Here is an 11,671-nt window from a genome sequence, read left to right as displayed (position 1 = left end):
TCTATAGGATTTACAAAGGCACACCAGCTGGCACTCGACCTCTTGGCCGCCCTCGACGGAGATGGGCGGACAACATTCAAAGGGATGCGGAAAGGCTGGGGATAGTCAACTGGGAAGAGAGAGCGCTGGACAGAGATGCCTGGAAAAACGTTGTGCAGTCGGCCATGGACCTGAACGGCCCCTAGCGCCAGTTTAATAATAATAATAATAATAATAAGGCTACATTGGTGTTCAACGATTATCATCATGATCAAAGAAAAGCCTCCCCATACCAAAGCGAATATTCGCAGCGAATTCGCAACGCCCTCACTATCGCCGTCGCTACCGCTTGGATTTGATGCGAATTTCGTGTTTGGCCCCACACCAAAGCGTCAGCGACGCAGTCATAGACTAAATAATTTTATTTACGCGCCAGATTTAAAATTGTAAATATTATTAATATTTTACGCCAATTATTCTATAATTTTTATGAATTAAATATAAAAAATACACGTATACTATAGCGCTTTCAGAATTGCTACAACTTTTACCCACTTCGCATAAAGTGTATTTTAATTATCTGAAAACATGATGGCAGCATTGGATGCAGCCATAGACTAAATACTTATGTCAAAGTGACAAGTCTTGACAAACAAACAAAATGTACTCAACAACGGACGACGAAGAAGCGTTTTTATTACTATGCTTGGAAGAGGATGATAATGTCAGGTTTGACTATTCACACCATTACGTGTTTTATTTATTTTCATCCAATTCATAAACCATTTTCGACTAATTTACCTACTATTTTTCTTCTCAGGAAAAAAAGAAAATGGATTCATGACATCAATTTACAGAGAAGAAGGTATGGAGAATACCACACTTTGATGCCTCAACTACGCAAAGATGAAAAGCGTTTCTACATTTATTTTCGTATGACCTTCGAATATTTTGACGAAATATTGAATGCTATCACAGGATCAAGCGAAAAATTGTCAGTCTCAGCTTGCTCCTCCTGTTCTTCAAGGTGAAGATGTTCTTGTTCTATCATTAAGAGCCCTATTTTATTTTTTTTGTACTCAGCTGCAACTTAGGGGAAAATGTTTTTATTGTTGCAGCATGAGCCAACATAATCATATCCACTGAGTCTATTTTATTACTTTTTTTCCCTTGGAGATAATGTATCATTTTTTCCAGATTTGAATTATCCTTTTTATGTTTACCGGCTGACATCTTCGGTGTTGTGGCTGTTGCCTGGTGATCGCTGATTGATGACGTTATCGATGTTCCTGCTTGTGATAAAACAATTTTTTCAATCTCCGTATCTTCGTGATATGTGGCCATCCAATCAAAACTTTGTATGTCGTCAGGTTCTTCGCATATGTTGGATGACGTTTTGGCGAACGTCAGAAATGGTCAGAACGACGACATTTGGTCGGCCCACATCCATTTCTTCTTATATATGTCTTCTTGGCCGGTTTTTGTTTTTCTGGACCGGAGATCCTTTGTATATGTGTCCCGTAAATTCTTCCATCTTTTTTTGGCTTGTTCACCTAAACAAAAATAATTATTTTACAGATTTCTTGCGACCGGTGATACTTTCTACACAATTGGCCATAGTTTTCGAGTTGGATTTTCAACAGTGAGTGCAATCGTGACACAAGTTTGTGAAGCTATATGCAGAAAATTAGAAAGTGAATATTTACCCCAACCTACAACAGAAACTTGGAAACAATCTGCTGAAGGGTTTAAGAATTTATGGCAATTTCCTAACTGTATCGGCAGTGTAGACGGTAAGCACGTCACCATCAAGTGTCCAGGCAAAACTGGCTCCAACTACTGGTGCTATTTAAATAAATTTTCAATCGTGCTTATGGCTATCGTTGGACCAGATTATAAATTCATATGCGTCGGCATTGGTGGTTTTGGCAAGAACAGCGATGGAGGAATTTTTGAGACTTCCATCATGGGAAGACGATTTGAAGCAAATAAAATGAATGTTCCGGGACCTAAAAATCTCCCTGGACAGAATCAACCTTGCGAGCACGTCTTAAGGCCATTGGACCCGTTTTTTCCTGTCTTCTCGGAATCGCGGAAATGATAAGCATGTTTAAAACGAATTGATACACAATAAACTCTTTATTTATTTAAAATCTAATAAATAGTATTCAACTAAAACGTTCTGTGTCATTAAAATTTTTCGAATCGCTTTACTTTTTAAAATAAATGACAAATAGTAAGTCCTGTTTTCGAAATTGGTCAAAACGACTGTCACGCCACAATGAATGTTGAACTTAATAATAGTTTTGCAGGTATATATTATATGAGAGAAATGGGTAAAACAATACATTTCATTGATTAACCCACGTACTTTTTTTAATTTCAGAAAAATAAAGATTTTAAAGCCATTTTAGTTTGAGTATACATCAGCCAATTTTGAATGATTTTTTCTCACAAAATAATATATACTGCACAATAAAAATATTTTTTTATTATAATATAACATTTCCGTAATACTATAAATAATAATTTATAATAAAAAAATAAATAAAACCCCATAAATTCGGTACAATTAGTGACGCTATATTACCAAAACACGTCGTACATTTTCATGTATTTTTCCTGTTTTCAGACAATTTAGAAATATAATTATTTTGCAAAATTAACAAAAAGAGACCATTTGATCGATTAATCCATACAGTTTTTCTAATTTCTTATTTCTAACGTTAGTACATGGTTAGTACGATCTGGAATTTCAACGGGTAAGGACGTCTTTTTTTTTCCCAAAATTTAGTCCGAAGCAATATTATTTGACTCATGGAAAAATGACCTCTACTCTCTTTGCAGTAACAATCAAATTGGCAAGTCGCAATTATTTGTATCGTTCTATTCCGAACACAGGACGCATGCCAGGTGCTATAATTTGTGTTGACTAAAATATCAAACATCATATAGTACCACTGAATGTCAAACTGAAAAAAATGTAGTTTTATTATATTTATTATATTATTTATTATCTTGTAATTGAAATGGTTGCAGCATGTGAGATATTGTAAGATAATTGAATCTAACAACCACGATGGCTACAAGGAAGTACTGAAGGTATTCGTTCGGTGACCCATTTATAAAAAAAAAATATTTTGGTCTTGAGCAGTTTAGATAAAATATAGGTGGACTTTAATTGTTTTGACAAATATGTACCTACTTGGTTAGGCTTTAAGCGATTTGAAAAACTTTGCATGTACTTAATACAGTTTTTATGTACCTGGGTGGCCATGTTTTGTTATTTTCAAAGGGACGTACGTATCCAGGAGTATGTTTATTGGCATTATCAAAATGCGTTTTCCGCTGTATCCGCTTTAACCGAACAGTACCGAAAATTTAAAGTAAAATACGTTTTCGAATGCTGTCATCGTAATGGCCACTGAAACATGTGTCACAATTTTATTAATCGTTAAAATAATAATAAAAAAAGTCTTTTGGGGCACAAAATCACGTATATGTTTTATGATATATGTATTTTTCAGATGGTTTGTGGTAAAATCTTTTTTTTCATACTGCCACAATTCAACTATTCATAATTAATTGTTTGTTAAATTTTTCATAGTGATCTTTGTGACTTAATAGGTAGGTGATAAAGTTTTTACCTTACTTTATTGTATTAATTTATTGTTAAGTGAGAATTAGCTGCTTTCGTGAATTAGTGCCTGACGATGTCGAAAGGCGAAACCAGGATCGCATAAAACGACTCAAATGAAATAGTACAAAACTTAAATCCATTAGAATTTAATATATTTAATGCCGAGTTGAATTGAATGGAATCACCTTAGGCATTTATTAGTAATTATTTAACACAAGTAAAAAATATAATGAGGTAAGAACCTAGTTCATTGAATAATAAAAACAATATTACTCTTTACATCACAACTGACAAGATTTATATGAATTGTATATTGCCTGAACTCGTTGATCCTAGACTAACACGGTTGATGGATATAAGAAACCCTCAATATAATAATTATATTAGATGCTATCAATAGAGAAGAAAAAAAATTTAAAAAATAATAATTTATAATAGTTATTCTAATACATTACATACCGTTAAGCCTGTACACTAATTAAAGAACCAATTATTAATTTTCTATACACTAATGTTCCGAAATCCTCCGCGGCTACCAAAACGTACTGCCGTCAAATACACGTTATTATAATAATGGTTTCTTAAATCTTGATTGTTGCGTACTAAATTTAAAAAAAATTGTGCCTCGACAAATATTCATTGAATTGCTTTCTTTTATGAGTCATGTTTTTATAATTCAATAAAAACGCAATAATAACAGACATCTTTTATGCCATCTTGTGAATGTTTTAAACTTATAATTTGTAATGTTAGCTCATGAAAAAATGAATAACTTTTGTATTCATACACACCGATATATATAAATAATATACCAATTTGAAACACCTCAGAAACATACATAAGTATTAGATTTTTTTTTGAAAAATATTTGGACTGAATTTGAACCTACAATATGATAGGTTCAAGAAAAGGTGTCACTTCACAAATTCAGCATATCAATAATATGAGGTTTTTTTACTTTGATATGCGCTGAAGCTTATGGCTAATTGTTGAGGCGCTTACGTCAAATTTGATTCTTACGAATGAACCCATAGGCCTTAATCGGAGATGAAACTTTCGGTCTGAAAACATATATAATGAGACCCTTCCCATATAGGCAATCGAGGACAGATCCTTTGAAAGAAAATTACAATTTAAAACTCTGCGGTGCAAGAAGAGTAGTTGAAAATGCCTTTGGCATATTGGCTCAGAAATGGCGAATATTTTATAGACCAATAGAAACAAAAGTATCCACCACAATTCTTATTTGAAAACGACATGTGTTTTACATAATTTTGTGCAAACAAAAAATTGCAATGATCGGTTTTTTGAATTTTTAGAGCCACCGGAGCCTGAGCTTAGAGCTTTTACTAATTTAAACAACGATCCAAGACGTGCAGCGAGATTAGCATTTTCTACTCGAGAAAAGTTTGTAAACTATTTTAATGAATGAATACTAAAATAATTACAGGTATAGCCAAAAAGCTCCTTAAATCTTAAGTTAAATTGAGATTAATCCTGTGCTGTTATGCTGCATTGCAGTGCCTTTAATAAAACTTACTGTCACTACATATTGAATATCATTCTCATATGGCATACCTATATCTAATAAATTCAACATAATATATCATATTTCCATAGGTACTCAATATGATTAATAGTTTGTGCACATAATGTCTATTTAAAACTGACAATAATTTGGAATCAATATTAAAATAGATTCATACTAGGTACCTAGCAGTAAAACAATTAATTTAACAATAATTAATAGTGTCTAAAATTGTGTCTGATATAATTGATGTAATATAATTTATGTATATTTCGTTATGGCTTACACCAAAACAAAATATGTCACATAACTATAACTAACTAACTATTCAATATACATAACTAACTATTCAATATTTTTGCAGGATCATTCAATAAAAAATACTTGTGTAGGTTAAGAAAGTTTTATTAATTATTTTTGCACAGAATACAAGAAAATATTTATATAATAAGATTTATATTATAAGATATTGTAATAAAATGGACAAATATGAAAAAAAATTACAGCAGAATAAATTTTATATACCTAGGAAGAATTATTAGTCTTTGTCTGCCAGAAGAATTTTCAAAAGCATCCCCATCACATTGTGATTTAACAATTATTCCTACCTTATAATTATATCATATTTTATAATTTGTCTATGTATATTTATTTTTATATACTTACATGATATATATATATATAACATGGTATAACATGTACATTTCTATCTATGGCAAATATATTTCAATATTATGTAAATAGATATTTTGTTTTTTTTACCTACCTGTTGTGTTATTTATGGTCATAACCAATTATTTATTCCGAAATAAACTAATAACCGTAGTATTTTGGATACTCCTGTTAATTACTAGAATTACTGTTATAAAAATTAAAAACAAAATGAATTCACTAATGTACACTATTTGAAAATACCTCAGATATATATCGACCTACTAGAAAATATCTTTACTATAATTAATACTAAAATATGACACTGAGCAGGACTTGAACCGTTTGTGCCGAAGGTACTGACATCCGAGAAAGGTTTGGTGCAGTAATCTGTATGGGTGATGTTGAAATATGGTGGCTAAATCGCATCGTTTAACACAACTTCACTAATTATTATCCAACATACAATACACAATTATTCCTAATATGATAAAGTTTATTTTGTGGGTACCTAACTTTTTATATATATACCTACTTTTGTTTTTGTTATGTTTTTGCACTTGTAAAATGTATAGATTGATTTATTAAATTCTATACTAAAATGTACGTAAATTTATAATTATAATTTTACAGTAATTACATTTTTACCACTAAGAAAGTGAGATACCCGGGGTTCCTGCGGCTAGCTCAGGTGTCCATCGAACCCCGGATTCACAAGAAAAAAAAGATATAAACGGTTAGAGTGGAAATAAAACTCGGTCTTTCGTGTTCGTGACGTGGTCTTATATTTTCTTATGATTTTTAGTTTCACAAATTTATATCTAGGTTTTTACGATTATAGTCGCAGGTCCTTTCCTATTGGAAAAGGGACGCTTACTAACTTTTTTTCTCTTTTTAAATTCCTCAGACCCACGCCAACTAGTAAAAGGGACTAGTGATTGGCCAAATCTGATCGCATTATCTTTGATTCGGCGAATCACGAGCCTGACCCTGGCGCCGGCGCGCGAGGATTTCACGCACAATGCGCGGCAAAATTTATTATATTTGAATACTTATATTTAGTCTTAAAATTATCTCTTTCATCCATCATCATTTATACTTTTTAAATCAAATTAAATTTATCTTAATTACACCTCCGCCCAGTATATGATTTTCACACACCGGACGAAGGCCTTTACTTATGAATAAAAAAATACTTACGTGGTTGAGCAAGGAATCAGATTAGATGTTTGACGAAGCCGTTTCTAGAGGTCAGGGTTACGTTTCGACTTGTAGCTACTAAATGATTATTTTACACCGGGAGAAGCCCGCCTGTAACAGGGGTGTATCAAAAGTTGTTTTGATTCTATTCATTCGCCATGTCTATATTCACCCCAGCGCTTAGGAAGAGAAATCACACAAAATTGGCTGTTTCTTAATACCTTAAGGGTAGTTGAAAAATGTTTATTTAATTATTTTAAACTTTACTACTACTACTTACTACTTAAAACTACTTTAACTGAGTCATTTACCTTGACAGCTGTTTCGGCACATAAACTCATTTTCGGAACATTCAACTAATAATTTGTGATTATAAAAGAGCTACAGGTCATGTAGCAAATTAAATACGCTTAGTTAAATAATAAATATGTACCAAATATTTTACAAAATATCTACACCACATACATCCATCGAATATGGTATATAAAATACAGATTCAAGTATCAAATAATTCTTGGATAAATAGATGTTTATGTAAGTATATGTTTTTTTAAATACTTACATGATACTGTGTTGTATCACATTTACATTTATATTTTTGATTTACATACTTAAATGTACCTACATAAATTTGTAATGTACAGTAGGTACTTAATTACATTTTTACCATTAAGAAATTACCATTATTCGATTCTATCCACCCGCCATCTCTATAATCACCCCAACGCTGGGTAGAAAGAGCATCACACAAAATTGGCTGTTTGATAATAAATGGTAGTTGAAAAATATTTTAGAGTATGATTATGTCCATAGAAACAGGTTTTAAGTCATTCATGTTTGTCCGAATAATGTGTAGCAGAAAAATAGAAATTTGAAAAAGGGTCTATTCAATATTCACCCCATTCTACGGCAAACATTTTTCTTAATAAAAATAGGTACATCAATAGAGGAATCATAAAATGGACCTTGGCCCTCGCCCACGCCTTATTCATCCTTGTATATTATATTATCACACTTATATATCAACTAACATTGTGCACAAACGCCACTTTTGTTGATTGACACTTCACTTAGTTGATCTCTTTGTTCACGTGAAGTACAATAAAAGTATGTAGCAGCGAAGAACTAGAGACCGAAAATAGTGGAAGGAGCTAGAAGAGGCTTTCATCTAACAGTGGAATGACCCCGACTGATGTTTAATTAATTTAATTTCTTCTGGTGCTTTGTACGTTGAAAGGTTGAAGATCTTTGCTAAAATAAAATTCATCACAAAGCATTAGTATATCTCCAACATTATTCAGGTAGGTATCCATGATGGTAATATATCGTCGTCGCGCTTGCAAAATCCGCTACCTCTGTAATAAAACACAACTTTTCAGGAGAAGGAAAAAACTGATTTACTCAACAATGCCTCACGTTTTTTACAAAGCAAATAAACTGAAAATTAGATAATTACTTCGGATTCAGTATAAATGATATTTTAGAATACAATATTTAACACTTTAGTCGTAATAATTTTTTTTTGTGGGTAAAAGGCACATAGCTTGTTTTATTTGGGTCTTTAAATCCGTTTTGTGGTTGAGGCAGCACATAGCGGATTTAAATTAACGGGTATTTTAGACATAGCGGATTTTGCCCCGGCTAAAAAATGATAATTACATAATTAAATGATATTAATTATATGCGTAAAACATCTTTAACCAAGCCAATAGTCTGTATCGAACAAACCTTTATCTTCCCAGCCAAAATTTTACTTATAAATAAGTAATAATTATCGAGTGAAGGGGAAATAAAAATATCCAGAGTAGGATGGATAAATAATTAAACAAATTTATTATAGCACATCAAGAAAATTACACTAGATTATAATAAACAGTAAAGTTGTATAACCTACCTACTTACAGGGCTTTTAAAATTAACACTCTTCTTTAAGTAAACACAAAATATGTGTAATGTAATGTGATTTTACACTTTTTTATTGCTTAAATATTATTTGTCGACAAACGTAAATAATCCGCTATGTGCACTAGCGCTGGTAGTAAAAGGCGCATTCTGAAGCAAAGGTCAGTGCAAACTCCGTCATGTGTCATTGACAGGCGCAATAAATAGTAACTTTTTTTACTTTAAAATGCGATATGTGACCGGAATATTCATAGCGTATTTTGCAAGCCATTTTTAAGTGAAAATACATAGCTTATTTTGCATTTTTCTAAACTAGCGTTGATATTAGAAAACGGGTTTTACAGGCCCGTCCGTCGCGTCTCATTCTATCACATAGCGTAAAAATGTAAAAACGCAAAAAAATGTTTGTCGGATTTTGCAGGCGCAACGACGATATGTACTTAGAGGAGGTAGCTGACCTTTATATTTACATGCTCATAAAATTATTAATCTTATTGCCTAATGCAGACCAAGATATACCTACCTACATAATATTACATGAACAGAAGTTTAAGAACATCTCAATTAAGTTTAAAATGTGTGAAGGTATACAAATTAATGTTAAACCGAAAACATTGGTTATGTTAGGTAGGTACATGGAACATGTAGATATTATCTTGGTTCGCGGTCGGAACTGGGCAAAACCAATTTATTAGCTCAATATACCTATACATAATGAAGGAAATATATAGTAGGTATGTAGGTACATATCGTTTTTGTGATTGAGGTCTTTTGAGATCAAAAAACAAACACAACTTAGGTACGTCGTACTGTAGGTAGCCCAATAGTAAGTAGGATGTGTAAGGTTTTTGGTCTAAAACCTTACAAAATACCACCATGACGACATGGAGTATCTACTTATCTACCTATATGTATATTATATCTTGAGCCACAATAGAAATGCAATGCTGCATAATGTTAGATGCAAAAAAATAATCTTAAAGACTACCTACCTAACCTAAAAAAATATTATCGACGAATATAAAATGGGTATTTACGTGACCGATACCGAATATGATTGAAGTATTGTAACTGATACCTAATTATAACATTATTGATATGACTGCTCGAAAGTCGAAACCAAAACGTCAAACGATCGCAATAAGTTAGAACTGTCAGTGCACTAACAATCAAAGTTATAAAGTTTCTGTTCTGGCTGTGCATGACGCAAATTAATAATATGTATTTTTTAAATATCGGGACCTTAGATTAAAGTTAATTATTTATAATAGCGTATTCATCCTGTCAAAAAACTTTACATACTTTGGTTAGACAAAGATACCTACATAATATTATTATGACGACCTTCATACCATTTTCAACAATTTCATCCCATATCTTATCTTTCTTTTTTATGTTTTGTAGTCACTGTCAGAGAGATCATAAAGGATTGGATATTTCCGGACCAACTCGACCATTTTGATTTTACTAATTCCCTTGGCGAAATCTGTCCGCCGCGAATAAATTCGCTGTCGACAGAGTTCCCGAAAATCGCAGCGAATATTCGCTGCAAATTCGCACTCAAGACGCAAGGCGGTCGCGCAAGCGTGCTCTGTTCCGTAAGCCAATACGAGCTTGATTGGCGAATAATTCGCTGCGAATATTCGCTTTGGTGTGTGGAGCCCTTAAAACTACACATAAACTACCTTGATTAATCAAATTATCCTAAAAAAGTATTTGACGGATCATCATTTTCGGTTTTCGGTATGCATGCATTTGATTTTGAACCATAGACGATTTTTTCTTATTTTAGCTGTCATATTTAAAGACAACGTAGGTAGGTAAATTAAAAATGACGTTTACTATAGGTAATTAATACACAACGGTTTTATTATTTTATTAAGAGTAATAATTATACAATTTTGAATTAAATGTTTTATTACACAATATAAGAAAAATGCATTCCTTATAGAAAAATAAAAAAGTCAATTATGATTATTTCATCCCATAATCGCATTATGAAGTACCTACCTACGTCATATTATTATCCACTATTTGCATTCATGTGGTTACTATATAGAAAAATAATTAATATGTGTCACTATGCTTATTAGGATTCTACTGCAGGGTGAAGGTTATTCCAAAGAAAAATGCATGCTTTATAGACAAATAAAAAGTCAATTATGATCATTTCATCCCAAAGTTACACTACGAAGTACCTACGTCATATTATTCATTATTTGCATTCATGTGATCACTATAAATATAAGAATTAATATGTGTCACTATGCTTATTAGGATTCCACTGCTGGGTGAAGGTTATTCCAATAATCCTCTTGGTCACATGAATTGCTATATCTATCAAAATTGATGTACCTACCCATTTATATCCTTATTATCATCATATTGAACCAGGATCTACTACTCGTCGCTATAGGATTTGTTTCCCGAATAGACCAAATGTCAATTTTACAGGAGACGAAAAACAAATTTCATTGTCGTATATTTTAATATCAGTAGATGTATCAATCATTCTTTCTATACTGTATGATTGCAACATTATCTAAGAATAGATTCCAAGAATAATATACTGGTATAAATCATTAAAGGCACAGAAAACGCGTTTTATTTACAAGTTCTCACTGTGGATATTCGGGAAAATTTGAGCGCTCTCAGAATAATGGATATTCGGGACAAAACATGGACGTTCGGGATTTAAGACCGTAGCGTATTGCTGCACGGCCCACAGATTACTGAGTGGTCAAAAAGTACGCGCCTCAAATGTTATATTT

General features: G+C 32.2%; 1 pseudogene; it reads right to left on the bottom strand.

Moving 5' to 3' along the window:
* Positions 1-924: 924 nt before the first annotated feature.
* Positions 925-10,357, bottom strand: LOC147079255 (uncharacterized; annotated as a pseudogene).
* Between the last annotated feature and the right edge of the window lie 1,314 nt (positions 10,358-11,671).

The sequence above is a fragment of the Rhyacophila brunnea genome, unplaced genomic scaffold (assembly GCF_057557595.1).
Source record: "Rhyacophila brunnea isolate RB1 unplaced genomic scaffold, BYU_Rbru_1.0 scaffold_10, whole genome shotgun sequence".
Classification (NCBI taxonomy): Eukaryota; Metazoa; Arthropoda; class Insecta; order Trichoptera; family Rhyacophilidae; genus Rhyacophila; species Rhyacophila brunnea.
The sequence above is the reverse complement of the archived record's forward strand: the minus strand, read 5'-3'. Positions and strand labels throughout refer to the sequence as shown.